The 21,526-nt window shown below is 40.4% G+C and overlaps 1 long non-coding RNA gene and 1 other non-coding gene across 2 annotated transcripts in view; both read right to left on the bottom strand.

The window, feature by feature from the left end:
• Positions 1-21,526, bottom strand: part of LOC136793436 (uncharacterized) — a 241,110-nt gene that overhangs the window by 137,484 nt on the left and 82,100 nt on the right. The window lies entirely within an intron of this gene.
• Positions 6,189-6,322, bottom strand: LOC131749060 (small nucleolar RNA SNORA70). The gene has a single exon (XR_009333174.1). It is a non-coding gene; the product is annotated as a small nucleolar RNA SNORA70 (small nucleolar RNA).

Here is a 21,526-nt window from a genome sequence, read left to right as displayed (position 1 = left end):
AGGGGGGGCCCGCGAGGCAAGGGTCATTGGCCCCTAACCTGGAGGCCTGCTATTACACACACACAGTTTCACTTTTTACATGTGTTAAGAGTTCAAGGGCTATAGTGAGTAAAGTAGGGTCCTTTGCCTCCAATTACGCCAACTGGAACAGCAGTCACATGACAGTAATTGCACACCAAGGACCAGGTGGTTTATTTCAGACTCCACACAAGAGATTAGGACATTCTGTAACCTCAGCTCCTGAAATGATGGGGACAGAGATGATGATTTTTACTATGATCAAGTAGCGTTTTCATGAAAAGAGTTAAATATGTAAAGACTGAAAAACTTAAAAACAAGGCCAACTGTATAAAGTGCTGATATGACAAAATGGGCCCTAAAATGTCTTTTTATTGTGCTTTGCCAGAATTTGGAATGAATTCAGAAAGTAATACTTTTAGATGCTGGTTGGAATTTGTGTCTAGCAAGAGAGACTTCCAACAGAAATGGCCAAGGACCTGTCTCTTATTATGAGTTCTTATATTATTCATTTTATTATGGCAGGAAAGAAACAATTGCAAACAAAAAGTCGTGGCAATTTTGACAATATACTGGGATTTTAAAAACCGTGAGTGGTGCTAAGTAGTTCCATTTTATTTCGCGCTCACAAATACGTCTCAGAATGGTGGTTAAAATTACACAAGTGTACCTAAATACACAAAAAGAAATTTTTATGCTATTTCTACTTCTGTGTTCAGTGTTTGGAGGGAAAAAGACTTCACTGTACTTATTTGCCTGCTTATTCCTCTTAATACTCTGTCTTCTTTTACTTATTTACATATTTATTTATTTTTTTGCCACACCGCTTGGCTTGTGGGATCTAGTTCCCTGACCAGGGATTGAACTCGGGCCGCGGCACTGGAAGCTTGGAGTCTTAACGACTGGACCACCAGGAACTCCTATTATCCTGTGTTCTTTTATAGTTCCCTATGCTTTCATATGTAACACCCTTAGATTACTTTCTTTCTGTTTCTGCCAAGTGGTTGAGAGATTGTACCTATCATTACAACTACAAGAGTCTGTCTTTACCCTGTGAAAATTAAACAAAATACAATGAATCTAAGCAAATAATTTGACAAAAACATGGTATAATGTGTGTAGCAGAATGTTTCAAAAACTATTAATCATCCCTTTAGATATAGCCCCAAGACCCATTTCTATATTTATATGTAATTCAACACATTTTAATTAACGTATTCATTAAAAGTTAGTAAAATTTTCTCCTTTCAGCTACCTAAGAATTCAGGCAAAATATATTTTAAAAAACCTTCAATTATTCTCACCTTCAACAAAGACTATTTAAGTGAAATGAATAAATTCCTCCACAGTTATTTAAATGTGCCTGCCTTAAAAATACACTGAACATATCTAAAAGTTCTTTCCATATTAAGTGTATGAGTATGGTAACATGTATTCATTTATTTCTTTTATTTCTCATCAAAAATTAACAATGTTCATTTATAACCTGTCACTCCTTTCTAATATGACTTCAACTGTGCCTAGAACTTTTATACAAGTAGGCAAGTGAGAAACACTTCACTTTCAACTAACACATTCAAAGCTTTCATTTTTGTAGGACAGGTATGGAAATATTCTGTAATGGTATCCTTTACCTCCTCTTAAAAATGTTAATGTTTCCAATATCAACCATACTGGCATAGATATACTGTATCAACCTAAACATGGACCGTCGGGATTTTAATTTTTGCTAGAGATTTAAAATTGGTGAATGGGAGGTGGAGGTAAGACGGCAGTGTGGGAAGACGCAGAGTCAGAGTCTCCCCAAAACCAGGGCACTGGCCAGCTGCTGGAGGGGGGGGACTCTGACCCCCAAGGAGATAGGAGGAACCCCCAAGTGAACCGGCAGCTTGCGGGATCTAGGTTCACGAGCCCGGGGTTAGGCCAAATCTCCTGTGGTGTGAGCTCCGAGTCCAAACCACTGGACTCACAGAGAACCTCAGGCCCCAGGGACCGTTCATCGGAGTGAGGTCTCATGGAGGTCCTCATCTCGGCACCGAGACCCAGCTGAACCCAACAGCCGACAAACTCCAGTGTCGGAAGCCTCAGGCCAAACAACCAGGAAGACAGGAACACAATCTCACTCATAAAAATGAGACGGCCAAAAAAATACGTCACAGATGAAGGAGCAAGGTAAAAACCTTCAAAACTAAACAAATGAAGAGGAAATAGGCAATCCACCTGAAAAAGAATTCAGAGTAATGATCGTAAAGGTGATCCAGAATCTCGGAAACAGAATGGAGGCACGGACTGAGAAATCAGAAGAACTGTTTAACAAAGATCTAGAAGCACTAAAGAACACACAAACAGAAATGAACAACAGGATAACTGAAATGAAAAATGCACTAGAAGGAATCACAGGCAGAAGAACGAATAAGTGAGCTGGAAGATAGAATGGTGGAAATAACTGCCAAGGAGCAGGATAAAGAGAAAAGAATGAAAAGAACTGAAGACAATCTCAGAGATCTCTGGGACACTAAATGCACCTAGGGCCATAGTTTCACCTAGGAGAACCTCAGGGCAGGACGGGAATTAAGACGCAGACGTAGAGAATGGACTGGAGGACACGGGGAGGGGGAAGGGTAAGCTGGGACGAAGTGAGAGAGTGGCAGGGACATATATACACCACCAAATGTAAAATAGATAGCTAGAGGGAAGCAGCCGCATAGCACAGGGAGATCAGCTCTGTGACCACCTAGACGGGTGGGATAGGGAGGGTGGGGAGGGAGACGCAAGAGGGAGGAGATACGGGGATATACGTATACGTATAGCTGATTCACTTTGTTATACAGCAGAAACTAACACACCATTGTTATACCCCAGTAAAGATCTATTTAAAAAGACTGGTGAACAGAATTTTTTCACAGAAGCATATGAAGGTTGAAGTAATCTTGTCATAGGAAGAATTTAATTACAAAGTGGAACATTATAATTTTATTTTATTGAGTGCTTAGCTTATATGCTCATTCTTTCAGGCTATGCTAGGAAAACGCAGAGAAAAGAATATACTACTTTGCTTTCCCAGAAGCATCTGCTATCCACCAGGGCATGGGTTGGGAAACTTTTTCTTTAAGGCACCAGGAAAAACAAAGAAGAAACACAGCAGTTCATGCAAATCGCCCCAGGGGATTTCAGGTTACCCCCCTGAGAACCGAGTCACAGGACCTCAGCTCACAGCAAGAAAGATGGGATGTAGGGTTTTCATACTGAAATGACATGTGCTCCGCAAAGAATTCTGTTCCTATGGAAACACACAGACAAAACCCTGACTCAGAAATCATGAGGTGGAGTTTTATTCTCTGTTCTCACTTCCAAATTTACTTTTGTTTGATAATACATTTCTTCTAATGGAGGACCAACTTTCTCATAAATCTTACCACTTCATCTGCACAGGGGAGACCGCATTCAATAGCTGGGGTTTGAGGATGGATGCTGATTTAATATTCTTCCTGGGTTTGGGGAGGCGGGGCTCAGAATTCCTTTTCTCTTCGATGGAAGGCGTGTACAAAAGACACTTTTACTCCCACAGCCAACGTGTGCTGGAGTTATCTCATTCTGCTTCTTGGCTAGCCTTATCTCTTCTTTGCAAACTTACACGAGCAAAATACAATATATTCTCCTTTTGCAATCCTCCTGTTCACTGCTACCTACCTTAAGCGATCATTTAAGCTCTCTTTCTTTGAATGACAGTTGAGATTTCAGGGGGGAAAAAAAGAGCCTATCTTACTTCTTTGCTGTGGTGTAACTGGGACACACAGACATCTCTTAGCATCCATGACCTTTCAGACCACCTGACCAACACTTATTTTACAGTGAACAATCTGTTAAAGAAACGAGTTAAGATGCGAAGGACTTTCATCCATAAAAATTAATGTATCGATGCCACACGCTTGAACCAAGTTTTACATAATGACCAAAGAGCACATTACATGAGTTCACTTAAGGTCAATCTTATTTTTCAAGTCCAAAACAAATGAGAAGATAGATGACATAGCTCAGCTGTAATACCCAAAAGGCCCTGATGTCTATTATTACTATGACCACTATTACTATTATTTACCAAACTCACTGATTTGACATGCGTTGTTCAGTAATGAAAATGAAAATGAAGGCCAGAATTGGAATTTGACTGCAGTGCATTCATTCTGAGTTTTAAAACCATGCTTCAATGCTTAACTTCTTTATCCCACTTACACGTTTGAAAAGAACTGAAAAAACCGTGACCCCCTAATGATTTTAGGTTTCTATTTCTCACCGTGTTGATCAAATCCCAGAGGAAGCAATTTCCCTGAAGCTGCCAATCATCTTTACACCTTGTGAAGTAATCTAATTCTTTTAAAAACATATTATTGGCTAATCAGGCTTAATTTTTGAGAGCCATTTAGTTCAACGTAAAGAGAACGCTTCTATATACATGGTGCACACCTCTCACCTCTTCTTCCTTCTCAAGATTCCTGACTATAGAAAAAAAAAAAAAATCCATTATAGCTTAAGACAAAGGGGGAGATAAAAACTCTAGGGTCAAAGTTTCCATAAAGATAGGAGACACTTTTTTTTCCAGTTAGAAAATGGAGCTGGTTTGAGGGAATAAATGTATAAATTTGGGGTTGGGTTTGACAGAGATGCAGCTTCCCACTCGACTTTGTTCTTCATTCTCTCAGCGGGCAATCCCCCTGGTGGCCTCACAGCAGAGCTAGAATCCAGGAAGCTTTCGGGATACCGCCCTTCCCACACAGAAGCAAGTGGGGTTTCCCTCCAAGGAGCTTCTTCAGAGTGACACTGTTCATAGACAGCCCCTCCCTGATCTGTGCTGCCTTCTTCTGAAATTTTTAAAAAACGTCTTCATTCATCAATGACTGATGTACAATAAAATCCCTACTAAAACTTCACGGTGAGAAACCACAGAACTTGAGAGAGTCTGAGCAATAAATGTAAACGTGTGAAAGTCATCACAACCAAGATGGGGACCCTTTCAATTCCCTCCACATTCCCAGGTGCCCCACTGCAGTGAACCTCCCACCCCATCCTTCCCCAAGATGGCTCCTGGGTTTCTCCAAGCCACTCATTTTTCTTGAGAACTTCATTGAAATGGAGTCTCCCTTTTCTGCCTGGCTTCTTTCACTGAGGTGAATGTTTTTGAGAGTCATTCCTATCGTGAATCTTCGTAGTTTGTTATTTTTTTCTTTTATGGGAGAGAAGTGATCCATCTCGCGGAAACAGGACCATCCATTGACCGGCGGACAGACACTCGGGTTGTTTCCCGCTTTTGTCTGTTATGAGTTAAAAAGGCATAGACTATGCTGTGCTAGGCATGAGTAAAAGGGCTAGGATAAATTTAATTAAAATGTATAAATAAATTAAAATTTAAATTATAATTAATAAATTTAATTTAAAATAAATTTAAATTAAAAGATTTAGTTCTCTTGGATAAATACCTGGAGAGGCATTGCAGGATGATTTTATGTCAAGCGCATATTTAATTTTATTTTAAAAAAGTGAAATCGCTGTCCAAAGTGGCTTTTCTAATATTACATTCCCACCCACATGGAGAATCCTTCAGGTGATTCACATCACCACCAACACTTGGTATCATCCGCCTTTTTAATTGTAGCCCCCTTAGTGTATGTGCAGCAGTAACTTGTAGTTTTAATCTGCTTTCCCCTAATGACTAGTGATATTGATTATACTTTAGGCGTTTAATGGTTATTTGCATTTTTTGGGGGGGGACAAGAAAGTAGGATTTCTTGGTGGGCAGGAGTAAGGAGGGCACAGTGCCAAGGCTCTCACGAGCGCAGGGCCCGCCATTTGGCCAGAGGGACACAAGTGGGCATGTATTTGACCTCACAGCCACCCAGGATGAGCCGCTTTTCTGCCACCATGGTTTCAAATTCATCCGCATTAAACTTAGTAAATCCCCATTTCTTGGAGATGTGGATCTTCTGGCAGCCAGGGAACTTGAACTTGGCCTCAATCACACGTTCCTTGCTCTGCAGCTCGGTGCCGATGGACATTATGACTTGGCCCGGCTGGACCCTGGCCACTGAGTCCTGGGGCTTTCCAGAGGCACCGCGCATACCTGTCTGAAGCCTCGACCGGGGACAGGAGGCCAGTCATGAATGTGCATTGGAAAGGGCTGAATCCAAGGTCCCCTAGGGCAACCCATACAGGCAACAGGCTGCATACACTACCGAGGAGGCTGTTATTTGCAGCCACTGGACATCAGGCCCCAGTGGGGAAAAGAGCACAGTCGGCGTAATTGGGTTATTTGCAAATTTACTGGATAAAACGTCTGTTTAAACTGTTTGGCCATTTAAATCATTTTGTGCTGATGTTCTTCTTGCTCATTTTTAAGTGTTCTTTCTATAGTCCGCTGAAAAAAATTTTAAAAAAGAAACCCTTTATTTTGTAAATTCTTTCTCCCAATTTGTGGATTAATATCACACTCTGAAGTCTTTAAAAATGAAAATTTTAAATATTAATGAAACACAGCTTACAGTTTCCCTTTAAGGTCTATGTATTTTGTGTCCTACCCACAAGATCTCCTAACAGAAGGTCACCAATTGTCTTACAATTTCTTACAGAAAAATTACACTTTTAGCTTTTACATTTCAGTTTTGTCAACTGCTTCTTCTATTTCACTTATTCTTAGCAAATTGTTCTTATTCTTATCACTTGGAATCTCATTTTTATTCTCTTAATATGTTGACTTATCCTGATGGGTTACTGTGTGAAACCAACCAAATATTCCTATGTTTAAACCCAACTTGGCCAAGATGTATGATCATTTTTATACATCAGTAGATTCTATTATTCTTTGATTTTGTTAAGGATTTTTATACCTAGATTTACTAGGGATTTACTAGATTTATTCATCTGCAGTTTCTTTTTATTGTAATGTCTTTTTTACGTTCTGATTCTACTAGCCTCCTAAAATGACTTAGAAAACATTTTCTCATATTCTATTTTCTAGATGATTTTGCCTGTATTCAGTATTTTTATTCCATAAATCTTTTTTGAGGATTCGCCTAAGAAGCCTTTTTATTTTTTTATTTTATTTTATTTTTTTTGCGGTACGCGGGCCTCTCGCTGTCGTGGTCTCTCCCGTTGCGGAGCACAGGCTCCGGACGCGCAGGCGCAGTGGCCATGGCTCACGGGCCCAGCCGCTCCGCGGCACGTGGGATCCTCCCGGACCGGAACACGAACCCGCGTCCCTTGCATCGGCAGGTGGACTCTCAACCACTGCGCCACCAGGGAAGCCCCAAATAAGCCATTTTTGTTTCAAGTTTTCTTTGGAAGCTATTTTACTGCAAATTATATTTGTTAAATATACACAGGACTATATAAGTTATTGTTTTTCTTGTGTGAGTTTTAGTAATTTGCATCTTTTATATAATTGGTTCATTGATTCTTTAAGTTGCCAGATGTATCGGTATTAACTTGTTCATAATAGTCATTAATTATTACATCAATATTTATGAAGCCCTTAGCAGTGCCCCTTCCTTTATCTATTTGTGTCTTACCTCTTTTCCTCCTCCTGACTAGATGGCTAGAAATTAATCAATTTTACTGAACTTTCCAAAGGACCAGCTTTGGATTTAACTGGTTTCCTCCTTGTTTAACAGTTTTGTCTCTCATTGATTTTTGTTCTGCTCTTTATTATTTCTTTCCTTCCACTTATTTTAGATTTAATTTGCTCTTATTTTTCTGGCTTTTAAAGCAGAAGCTTAGATATTTTCTCTGAGACTTTCTTTTTTTTAAACTAATGCAAGCATCCCAAGACCAATTTTTCTGTTTCTTTTCCTGCACATCCCACATCGTAATGTGTTTTGTTTTCATTTTCATTTAGTTTGAAATACATCTTGCATTACAAATCCCATCCAGATGCACTCGTTTTTATGAGAAAAAAGAAAGAAAGGAAAATAAAACTTCCTCGTAAAATAACGCAAGAAAAAAAAATCTACAAAGGGGGAAAAAATGGAACACGCTGGTTATTTTCTACAAACCATTAGCTCCACATCTTGTGGAAGAAAATGGGAATTGATGAGACGTCTGCAGTCTCCAAACCAGCAGACAGGTGTGGGTGATACATTTAAACAGAGCAAACATGAGCCAGCCTCCACCAAGTGTTCAGAAACCCCTTCCAATGTCCTATTTTTCCCTGGTATCTTAATCGCTGATAGTCAGAGAACAGTGAGATAAATTATACGTTGGCGTTTCAAGGTTTAAACTAGGTTTGAGCTTTGCTACACAAAAGAAATATTTCTCCACTGGGGTCTTTTCTGCTTCATTGACTCCCTGCAGTCAAGAGTGCAGATTAATTTGTTCCAAGAAAGATGGTGGTAATTATACCGTCCTGCGGCTTCACTACGCAGAGACAACAGAAACACACAGAACATGCACCAGTCTGGGCTCCTTCAACTGTCCTGTTCCCTAATTCAGGACCTCTTGCAAGGAAGATGGATCTGTGAGTCTGAAGGGGAGGGCTTTCTGCAGGGGCTTAGAGACATGCCCTCCCTCTTCATTTATCCCCGAGGAGTTTCTTTTTCAAAAACAAAAATTGGAACCTGGGATTTTCATTGATACACAGGCCGTGACTTCCAACTATAGTTCAGTGAATGTGTTTTCTAGATCTTTGTACTGAGTTAACGTTTTTTAATAGGGCAACAAAAAAGATACCCTAAGTTAAACCTGTAGACATTTAAATAAATATGTTAACCCACAAACAGTCCAATCTTGCCATACTTTCAGCATTACAGAAAGGACACATCACATGCAGACAGCTGAAGACTTGTTAGAATACTTGTTAGAAAGACAATAAAGTGATAATTGCCACGAATAGCACGTGTGTGGCATAGATTCAACTTGGTTTAAAATTCCTGGGTCATTTTTAATGTGCTGTCCCTCATATATTTAAGGGAATTTTTAACTTGGCCTGGCTATAACAGCAATTTGTGACTGGAATAGATTGATAATGCCAAAGAAACCTCCACATCAAAATACACTTTGCTCATATTTTCACATACCCTCTCTATTGTGTGCAGGATAAAATGATTATTTTAAAGGAGCAGTCATTTGATAATGAGAAAGAATGTCATTCAAAGTGTGAGGTCATGTGAGCTTGTGGAAATACTATTTATGTCTGTTGAAATAAAAAATATAATGTGCAAAACTCGGTAGAAAATGACCTAGCAATTCCAGGCCTAGGTATACAGACCCCACAAAATTAAATACTTAAACAAGTATTTAAGCAAATACATCTACATGGATGATCAGAGAATTAGTATTCATAATAGTGAAAGGGGGAAGCAGTGCAAATGTACATCAGCAGATGAATAGATAAACAAAATGTGATCCATCCGTTCAACGGAATGTTCAAACACAGAAAGCGATGAAGATCTGATACTCGCTACAATACGGGTAAACTTAATTTATAAGCTTTTGCATAGCGAATGAAACCATAAACAAAATGAAAAAAAAAAAAAACAAGAATGGGAGAAAATATTTGCAAATGAAGCAACCAACAAGGGATTAATCTCCAAAATATACAAACAGCTCATGCAGCTCAGTATCAAAAAAAACAAACAACCCAATCCAAAAATGGGCAGAAGATCTAAATAGAGATTTCTCCAAAGAAGATATACAGATGGCCAAAAAGCAAATGAAAAGATGCTCAACATCACTAATCATTAGGGAAATGCAAATCAAAACTGCAATGAGGTAGCACCTCACACCTGTCAGAATGGCCATCATCAAACAATCTACAAACAATAAATGCTGGAGAGGGTGTGGAGAAAAGGGAACCCTCCTGCACTGTTAGTGGGAAGGTAAATTGGTGCAGCCACTATGGGGAACAGTATGGAGGTTCCTTAAAAAACTGAAAATAGAACTACCATGTGACCCAGCAATCCCAGTCCTGGGCATATACCCGGAGAAAACCAAAATTTGAAAAGATACATGCACCCCCCAACGTTCACTGCAGCACTATTTACAGTAGCGAGGACATGGGAGCAACCCAAATGCCCATCGACAGATGAGAGGATAAAGAAAATGTGGTGCATATACACAATGGAATATTGCTTGGCGATAAAGAAGAATGAAATAATGCCATTTGCAGCAACATGGATGGACCTAGAGATGGTCATACTGAGTGAAGTAAGTCAGAGAATGACAAATATCATATATCGCTTATATGTGGAATCTTAAAAAATGGTACAAATATAGAGTTAGAGAAGTAGAAAATAAACATATGGTTACCAGGGGGAAAGCAGGGGAAGCATAAATTGGGAGATTGGGATTGACACATACACGCTACTATATATAAAACAGATAACTAATAAGGACCTACTGTAGAGCACAGGGAACTCTACTCAATACTCTGTGGTGACCTATATGTGAAAAGAACCAAAAAAGACTGGATATATGTGTAAGTGATTCACTTTGCTGTACAGCAAAAAGTAACACAATATTATAAGTCAACTATACTGCAATAAAATTTTTGTTAAAGATGTGGTAAGTACACATAGCAGAATATTATTCACCATAAAAAGAAGGAAACCTTGCCATCTGAGACCACATGGACGGACCTTGAGGGCGTTACGCTAAGTGAGACAAGCCAGACACAGAAGGACACGTATAAATACTGTATGATCTCACTTATGTGTTGAATCTGAAAAAGCTGAACTCGTAGAACCAGAGAGTAGAACGGTGGCTCCCAGAGAGAGGGAGGGCACGGAGTAGGTGGAGATGCTGTTTAGTGATACAAACTTACAAACAGAAGACGCATAAATTCTGGAGAGCTAGTGCACAGCACAGAGATTACAGTCAACAACAGTGTATTATATACTTCAAAATTCCTAAGAGACGAGATCTTAAACCTTCTGACTACAAAAAAATAATAATAATTATGTAATGGGACAGAGGCATTAGCTAAAGCCACGGTGGTGATTGTAAAGCAATATACAAACGTGTCAAATTAACCCATTGGACACCTTAAATGTACACAATGTGATATATGTAAATTATATCTCAATAAAAATCAATCAAAAGGTAAAAAATTGTATACTTTAAACTGGTTAAAATTTGAAATTATAGGTTATGTTTTTTTGCCACAATAAAAACTTGGAAAGATTTTTAAAAAAATACACATCACAGAGAATAGACTGCTGAGGCCTAAGAATTGTAATTTATGTGAATTCATGTAACAGATCATCAGCAAAGCTGAATTTGAACATATTTTGTCCTGACATCGATACACGTGATAGTTTACTATACAGACAGGCAAATAATGACATAAGCATACCTTTCTTAAACTGTCTTTTAACACGTACTGGCATAGAGAGCAATAAATATCCCTCTGGGAGAAACAAAGTACAATTAGAAAAAAGTTAGCATGAAAAAGATTCCTATTGGAGAACAAGCAAATTAGCACAGTGGATTGGAAAGGTCATACAGGGTTTGTTTTGTTTTGTTTTGTTTTGTTTTGTTTTTTTGCGGTACGTGGGCCTCTCACTGTTGTGGCCTCTCCCGTTGCGGAGCACAGGCTCCGGACGCGCAGGCTCAGAGGCCACGGCTCACGGGCCCAGCCGCTCCGCGGCACGTGGGATCTTCCCGGATCCGGGCACGAACCCGTGTCTCCTGCATCGGCAGGTGGATTCTCAACCACTGTGCCACCAGGGAAGCCCGGTCATACAGTTTTAAAGCAGGAAATCTGAATTCTAATGATATCTTTGGTAATTCATTTGTCTCTCCTGACCCTCATTGTCTTTATTTATCAAACAGGGATTACTTAATGCCTAAGACAGAAGGATCCACACATACTGCCCATTTATTTAGTGTTGGATACTTTCATAATATATATAGTTAACATTTTTTTTTTAAAGCTGTGGGAACCTGCTTTAACTTTGTGACCATAATTGGATTAAATACATGTGAAAACTGCTACGGAATTTAAAACTGCAATCAAATATTACTTCTCTCATTTAATTTGGGAGAAGGTAAGAAATGATGGACTTTTTTAAATCTTAAATGAATGTGGATACAACATCTTTCTATTACAAGTTTTACCCTTTTAGTCGCGTTTCAGTAAAAAGTTATACTTTCAAGTTTGTTTTTTTTTCAAGGCATTGAATCCCCTCAGCCTGGAGATGTACAGGCATGGGCTGATGGATAATTTGGTGGAACGCTGGAAAAATGGTTGAACTAGGAGGACGACACTTAGATTAGACTAACTGTTCTTCCAAACCCAGAAGTAATCTGATTTTCTAAGTATCCACATTCTTATTGAAATAGATTTCAAATATGGTTCAACAGTTGGTGGACACTGTTTTTCCAAAGTATATAAATAAATCTCTTGAGAATTGAGAGCCAAAAACATAATAATAATGTGAATAAAAGTGGGAGAAAGATTGAGAGATTTGTAAACAGAGGGATATTAATCCTTTTATTAAAAACTTTCACGTTAAGGAAGACATTCCTTGTGGTTCCCAGTATTATACTCAATTTTATTTTTAAAAGCGACTAGGCTTGCTTTTTCTTAACTGGGTTTTGTTTTGTTATTTATTTTTGGCTGCGTCGGGTCTTCGTTGCTGCGCGCGGGCTTTCTCTAGTTGCGGCGAGCGGGGACTACTCTTCATTGCGGTGCGCGGGCTTCTCACTGCGGTGGCTTCTCTTGTTGCGGAGCACGGGCTGTAGGCGCACGGGCTTCAGTAGTTGTGGCTCGCGGGCTTAGCAGCTCCGCGGCATGTGGGATCTTCCAGGAACAGGGATCGAACCCATGTCCCCTCCGTTGGCAGTCGGATTCTTAACCACTGTGCCACCAGGGAAGTCCTGTTTGGTTTTCTTTTCCCCCATTTTTTTTTTACAAGTTATCTTTTATGAGTTGTTTTTGATATACCAGCGTCTTGGTTTTCATTTGATTCCTGTCACCTGTGCTCCCTGGACAGCACGTGGTGCTCAAATCCTGACAATTCTCCATCAGCATCTGACACTTGAACTTAAGCCTGTGTCACCTCTATTTTATCACCACACTCAAAGGACAGTGCCTAGTCGAATCTTTTTGAACTCATCCAAAAACATGTACTTGTAAAGAATGGAAAAAAAAGTTCCAGCAACGCAGCTCGAAGCAGCTGATGCGGAAAATATATTTATTACAGAAAACAACCATAAAATCCCTGAAGCTGTATTGCTCTTACTACCCCGTCTAACACAGCCCGGTCTTTCACATCGTTTGGGGAAGGGACAGACCCCCACTGCCTAAAAATACTTTGCCACTCTAGCCTGTTAAAAACAGTTCAATAAAGAGGGGCCAGTAAATTTTAAAACTCTGCATTTAACGGCCTCTAGGAAGATCCCGGGTATTTGGAATTCTATCCAAGCAGCTGTGATTTTACTTTCCAATGCTAAGCTGAAGTATCGGGACACTGCATTAATTTTCTTGGACGTGCATGCTCGTGTATTGAAAGCTACCCACCTTGACGGCATTCCACCTGGACAGCATCGAAATCCTGGGAATTGCGGTGAAGCCAAGGCAACACCAGGATGCTCTTAAAACAAGGCAAATGCTTAAGTTTCTGCTTGCATCTCCTTGGGTTCCACGGTCCCAGAGCCATTATATGCTAAGAGGGCCAAGTCTACACATAGTCATTGACTAAGTGAACCAGAATGAGGAAGATGTCATGGATTTCTGACTCCCAGCCTGCAAAGTGAGGAGCTGAGGAACATTCTAGAGAAAATATAACTCTGCTCCAAGAAAGGTAGACCCTGGAATGTGGAGAGCTTATCTCCACATTCTAACTTGTGCTAGACCATAACCATGTCCTGATAACCAGATCCGCACTGGAGCACAGAATTGAGATCTTCTTCATTTCCAGTTGCATGAGAACACATGTGGACATGTAATCATAAAGCCAGCTGCAGTTCCATCCAATTTAAAGGACTGTGTGTTATAAATAATGGTGTGAAGTTCTCCTCTGAATAGGATTTTTATCAAAAATATGTTGTAGATTCTCAGACATTTCAGGATCAAACTTTGTACAAAAGGATACTGCGTTAATGCAAATAAAAGTCCTTGTGAAATAAGATCCAATGGAATTATGCATAAATCATGAATAAGTTCATCAGAGAGAAATTCTCAAGTGTTTTTGTGTTATATGTTTTAATGAGAATTCCTCCTTTATCTCGTGGCTTATTCTCATAAACAGCAAAAATAATCTTACACTTAAAGCTATGCAATAAGTAGTATACTTTGAAATATTCATAAAGTCTACTGTAATTAAAAGGGGACTCCTGAGACTGAGTTTTTATTTACTGTGAAACCACTGGAACACTTTCTCTCGATGACCCTCTCAATATACATGTATCTTCATCCAGCACATCTGCACTGATTTTCACATTTTATTTTTAACGTGTTCATTTTATGGAGGCTCTCAGCATTCTGTCCTGTGAAAGCACATTTAATGGTTCTTAAGGCTGTTCCCAATATGCCATGTAAAAAATGGGAAAACACATAGACACTGACAGTTCCCGAGATCATAAAGCCTAGGTTTAACATTAGAAGATGAAATTCCCTTTTAATAGTTGCCCTAATCTATATTTCTAATTTATGAGAAATAATTTCTCCCCGTTAATTGGCACCATGATCTCTAAATCAACTATAAAACAAATTTGCTAGGCTCAGAGGACTGAAGACCGTACGTACAAACTATTATGTATAAGATAAATAAGACGCAATGTAGAACACAGGGAATATAGCCAATAATTTATAATAACTTTAAATGGATTATAAGCTATAAGATATGCTGTATACCTGAAACTGTTATAATACGTAATATATAGAGTTATAATAATCCACTCTAATTTCTAAAAAGCCCATAAAATCACAACTGACTTTTCCAGTTTGAGATGCTATCAGATATCCAAAGAGACACGACAACGTTTAACCTCTCGGAAAGCAACGTGGATTTTCAGGAAGCTCTGAATTGAAGACAGAAGTCCGGGAGTGGCTTTTAGAAAAGGGAGATGAATGCAGGGCATTAGAAAAGAATACTGGGGGGGGGCAGGCAAGAGAAGACAAACGCCACGATTCAGCAGGAGCTGGAGCTACCCCAAACCTTGAGAAGGGGAAAGAAGGGAGCACGGAAGCGAGAGGGTTCAGTTACAAAGCAACTGGGTAAATACACAATGAAGACAGGCTTGCACGTGTGTTCATTACAGTCTCTGGAGAGGACGAAATCAAGGAGAAAAGGGAAACAACAGAAAAAGTGAGGACAGACGTCCGCTCCCTGATGTCAGAAGCCTCACAAAGAATTATTCCTGACAAAGAGGTGTGCAAAATATAGGACTGAAACAAGGAATAAAGGCAGATGGTGGAGAAGGAGGTGAGGGCAGAGTGAAATGTCACCGGAAATTTCTGTACATTTGGGAACTTCGGTGCTGCCATTGTTTGCAGTTGCTATGACTGTTGATCTTGTGAGGGGAAATGGAAGATTCTACGTGGAGATATTAACAAATGGAGCGGAAGGACAGAAACAAACCAAGGAGCACGGACTGAAAGAGAAAGAACTCAGGGGACAGGAAGTCACAGCAAAGAGGGAGCCCTCCTCCACGGCTGGTGGGAATGTACATCAGTGCAGCCGCTATGGAGAACGGGATGGAGGATCCTCAAAAACTAAAAACAGAGCTACCATGTGACCCAGCAATCCCACTCCTGGGCACGTATCCAGACAAAGCTATCATTCAAAAAGATACACGCACCCCAACGCTCACAGCAGCCCTATTCATAATAGCCAAGGCATGGAAGCAACCTAGGTGTTCATCAGTAGATGAACGGATAAAGAAGATGTGGTACATACGTCCAATGGAGTATTACTCAGCCACGAAAAAGAATGAGATGATGTCATTTGCAACAACTTGGACGGACCTAGAGATGATCATAGTGAGTGAAGTCAGAGAAATACAAATACTGTATGATATTGCTGATATGTGGAACCTAAAAATGATATAAATGAACTTAGTTACAAAACAGCAGCAGACTTATAGACAAAGAGAGCAGACTTGTGGTTGCCAAGGGGGAGGGGGCGGGGGAGGGAAGAATTGGGAGTTTGGGGTCAGCAGATGCAAACTGGTATATATAGGATGGATCAACAACAAGGTCCTACTGTAGAGCACAGGGAACTACAGTCAATACCCTGTGATAAACCATCATGGAAAAGAATATGAAAAAGAATGTACATATATGTATAACTGAATCACTTTGCTATACAGCAGAAATTAACACATTGTAAATCAACTATACTTGAATAAAATAAATTTTAAAAACATCACATGAAGGAAAAAGCAAGGCTCATTTGATCCAATGGCTTTTGTCAAATCACTCGTAGTAGAGTGTATCTATTTTTTTTTTTTTTTTACCCTGAGGTCAAATGAAAAATTTTAAATGTAGTGAAAGAAGCCACATGGCATTCTCACTCTCAGTGCCTGCCAAACGAGCCCGTTTGTCAAGCAGAGAGGTTCAACCTACGTACTTGTTGATTCTGATACAATTAACTTGAGGAGGCTTTCATTAATTTATGAGTCTTTAATATTTCAGTCTTTAAGTCAATGCAGAAATACAAATTACATGCTAGTAAATTATCTGGCAATTACACTGAATCGTATAACACGTATTATGACCAGAGAGTTTGCAGTAGGAGGCAACTATATGCATATGGACCCCATCTCTCTTGTTAATCCAGGAATCTCCTGCAGCGCATTTTTCACCGGTGCAAGGAAAACAACAATTGCTGCTGGATTGAAAGAATCTGTCAGTTTAATGTATGGGAGACCTTGTAACTGAAGGCAAAATTTTAGGGAGAATATTTAAGCTTAAACTCTAATATTACAGTTTAGTAACAAAGCTTCTTTTATGAAGAAATAATTCAGACAGCAGTGTCTTATTTTGTAAACTACATAAGGTTGATCCATTATTTTAAGTTATGAATTAAAATAGATTTTGTTGATAAAATCCAAAGATTTAAAGTAAGTGAAATGATAAAATGTAAATGAAAAAAAAAACCATAGATGATTTCACTGACGTCTTTCTATACAAATGGGTTTTCTTCTTTTTAAAATGTATTTATTTTTATTTAGTTTTGGCCGCGCTGGGTCTTTGTTGCTGCACGCGGGCTTTCTCTAGTTGCGGCGAGCAGGCTTCTCATTGCAGTGGCTTCTCTTGTTGTGGAGCACGGGCTCTAGGCACGTGGGCTTCAGTAGTTGCGGCACATGGGCTCAGTAGTTGTGGCGCACGGGCTTTGTTGCTCCGCGGCATGCGGGATCTTCCCGGACGAGGGCTCGAACCCGTGTCCCCTGCATCGGCAGGTGGATTCTTAACCACTGCGCCGCCAGGGAACTCCCACAAGTGGTTATTCTACATACTCATGCTTGCAAAAGGTCAGTATGACCTTAGACAAGTAACTTCTATCCTTTTATATTGGAAGTGTTCATCAAAACCTGGATTATTGGGCTTCCCTGGTGGCGCAGTGGTTGAGAATCCGCCTGCCGATGCAGGGGACGCGGGTTCGTGCCCCGGTCCGGGAGGATCCCACGTGCCGCGGAGCGGCTGGGCCCGTGAGCCATGGCCGCTGAGCCTGCGCATCCGGAGCCTGTGCTCCGCAACGGGAGGGGCCACAACAGTGAGAGGCCCGCGTACCGCAAATAAATAAATAAATAAATAAATAAAACCTGGATTATTACTGGTTTAGTTGATACATGAAAACAAAAGTAAGAGGATAATTACAGAGAACCCTGTAAATTAACCTTGAAGAGTTTTCTTTTTATTTGAGATATGTTTTCTCCTTTCTTTGTGTCACTCTAGAAATCCTTGATTCAAACTTCTCTTCATCAAAGTCACGGCAATTCTTCCTTTAAATTGTTTGGGTGACATGGAGTTGGCAGAGACTCAAGGCTTCTTCAGTCCTTGGAATCTCAGGGAGAAGGTGGACCAGTATTTTCTTTCCTGAATGCTTTTAAGCTTAGAATCATGGGTTTTGAGGATTGTTTCACCTAGGCTTAAAATCTTAGTGTAGTGATTACCGGCTTTGGGACTTTCTTTCTTTTTTTTTTTTTTTTTTTGCGGTACGCGGGCCTCTCACTGCTGTGGCCTCTCCCGCTGCAGAGCACAGGCTCCGGACGCGCAGGCGCAGAGGCCACGGCTCACGGGCCCAGCCGCTCCGCGGCACGTGGGATCTTCCCGGACCGGGGCACGAACCCGTGTCTCCTGCATCGGCAGGCGGATTCTCAACCACTGCGCCACCAGGGAAGCCCTGGGACTTTCTCAACGTTTCCAGGTTACAACAAGATTAGACAACGTTAGAGAATGTTAAATGCAGTATATCTGTAAGGCAGCTGCCAGAGAACCCTCGATCTGCATTAAGTATGCACCTTCCTTGTTTACACAGAGCCCTGGAGAGAGATTACTTAACTTGCTATAGTTGGTCTGGGGTGTTTTCAGCATTAGAGCAAAAGCACTCTCCCTAAAACCAATCTCATCGCTCCCAGTCAAGTCTTCACAGGTATCAAAATCAAACTTGTGGTTACCCAAGGGGAAACGTGGGGGAAGCGATAAACTGGGAGACTGGGACCAACACATACACAGTACAGTATATAAAATAGATAACTATAAGGACCTGCTGTGTAGCACAGGGAACTCTGCTCAATACTCTGACAAGCTAGACGGGAAGAGAATCGAAAAAAGAGTGCATATATGTGTATGTATAACTCATTCGCTTTGCTGTACGCCTGAAACCAACACAACACTGCAAATCAACAATACTCCAATAAAAATTGTTAAACAAAGACAGAATCTTCAGGGAAAGGACAGTGTAATACATAAGAACAAATCGGACTGCATTTTGGATCCGTTTTTACCTTTAACCTTTGTATTCTATTGCAGGGGTTCCCCACCCCCAGGTCGCGGACGGTTACTGGTCCGCAGCCGGTGAGGAACAGGGCCACACACAGCAGGAGGCGAGTGGCGGGCAGGGAGCGAAGCTTCAAGCTTCATCTGCCTCTCCCCATCGCTCGCGTGACTGCTTGACCGCCACCCCCAACTCCGGTCTGCGGAAAAACCGGCTTCCCGTGAAACCGGTCCCTGGTGCCAAACACCGCCGGTCTATTGCTTTAGCTTCAAGTTGAAAATGTTGCCTAGAGCCTGAAATATACAGGAGAGCCCATTCTCAAGGCTCTGACCTTTAAGGGTGTAACAAAGTTGCAGAACAGAGAAGAACATTCGTCGTGTTGGAGGTTTATATGAACGTGGAGACCTGAGCTACCTGGACAGCTGCAAAAACAAAGGATTCCAACACAAAGACACGCCTGCGAGAACCAACCACACCCCTGCCCCTTTTTAGTATAAAAGAAGCCTGAATTCTGACTTGGGCACCATGGTTCTCTAGGACATTAGCCTGCCTTCTTCTCGGGCTGCTGGCTTTCCAAATAAAGCTGCTACTCCTTGCCCCAGGACCTCATCTCCCCATTTACTGGCCTGTCCTGTGGCAAGCAGTAGGAGCTTAGACTTGATAACGATGCCTTCTCTTCCTTTCACGGTTAGGAATGTTCAGTCCTCTAGCTGTCTAATTTGTACACTTGACGTACAGAGATTGTTTCGGTAAAAAGATCACAATTCTATACTATGAGTCTATATCGTGTATGTAATTCCGACTCCGCAGAGTACGTGGTCAACACGCGCTTTCCAGGTGGGGTGGCCTGCCTCTCCGAGGTCAGGCCTCTGCTCTACAGAGTAAAAATCAACTTTCCACATCCCAGTCTCCTGCAGGTTACCTCCCTGACTCCTTCTAAACCTAGTTTTCCACAAACATACGCTGTCAGAGGTGGTCGCATGTCCGAAGATAGAAAACCTTCAGGAAGAAACATATTCGGATCCCTTATGACTGTTCCAGGCTCTGTGCCTTTTTCATGCCCGATGCATTTTGAATGGTATGGAATGGAGGCGTCAAAGATGACAGACAGATGCATCCCATACTTGAAAGATACATACATCACGTTTGGTGATTCCTGGTGGAAAACTGGCCCTAATTTTAGGAAGCTTATAATGCTGGTTGGCAAACATCTTTATACCTATTTATTTCTATGATTATTCTTTGTGTTGGCACGAATCTATCTGCCCAGACTTGCCCAGTAAACTTTGTACCCAGAGAGCAGCTGGGAATTCATCTTACACTTAATGGAGCGGGATTTTTTATATTTGCTATGCTTTGAATTCTAGAGAAGCTAACCCGTAGGTGATTTCTCCTAACACAGACACAGATGGCTTTGGGGTGGTTCGTATCATGTTTGTTGCATTTAAAAGTAGTAGCATTTTACTGAGAAATAGAAATAATTACCATGCAGCACTATGTACGTGTATCCAACAAAAGAAAGCCATCTCCTTTATAAGCCTATGGGAAAATGAGAAATACACACGCATGCATGAAACTCCCTCCTTTTGCATTACTGCTGCATATACATCAAAATGCCTGGTCAATATAGAGGATTCGGTATTTCCCATCTCCCGTGACAACCTTTCCCTACCCTCAGTAGACTAGTACTTTCATAGGGGCATGGTTTGGTGCTCTAGAAAATAATCGCGAAAAAAGTTTTGAAACTAGCATGATTTTATATATACTCTGACATGTTTACATACAGCATAGAATTTTATAAAATGTTTCTGAATTGTCTATATTTCGAAAAAAAATTTTATAGCATGAGCTTCAATATCAAATTCGTTAAAAGTCCACAGCAAAGCAAGTACTGAATGAAGAAAAACACAACATAATTGTAAATGGAGGAGCCGATATAGTATCATGAAAGCAAGAAACCTGATGCTCCCAGTGGAAGATAGAGAGAGTAATTAGTTGATTAAACTCTTACAGAGAAAACAGGAAGAATGTCTTCAAATGTTCAGAAGGAATAAATTGTCTATGGTCACAAGTCTAAATCACTTAGCGGCCACAGCGCATTTATTTTTAGGACGTGATGAACACTACATCTGTATTTTGATGTAGAATACATTTGTAATGCTCAGTAAATTGAAATTATCAAACCGTTTATGGAAAATATACACATCATGGATCAACAACCAGTCGTGCAGATTTCATATCTGCAATGTATTGGATTTGACATGTATGAAAATTGAAATAGGCAAGTATGATGATTCAAACTGTCCCACATTTGTGATCAGAAACATTTATGCAAAATGCAGATCAAAAGTAGCCATTTTCAAGTTTGTCCATGTTGGGAATAAAATGCTTCTCTCAAAGGAAAGTCACATGGTAAGAAATAAAAGAAAACCACTAGATAGAAATCCATACGTATTTTACCTAAAGTGAAAAATTCAGCATAAATACCTCTATATTCTTCATACTGAAAAATATGTTATTTCCTAGTTTCTGGTAAAAAGTAAACCCGGAATAATTTGGTTTAAAATAATTTTCCAACA

The sequence above is a fragment of the Kogia breviceps genome, chromosome X (assembly GCF_026419965.1).
Source record: "Kogia breviceps isolate mKogBre1 chromosome X, mKogBre1 haplotype 1, whole genome shotgun sequence".
NCBI classification, from domain to species: domain Eukaryota; kingdom Metazoa; phylum Chordata; class Mammalia; order Artiodactyla; family Physeteridae; genus Kogia; species Kogia breviceps.
This window is presented reverse-complemented; position numbering and strand designations above follow the sequence as displayed.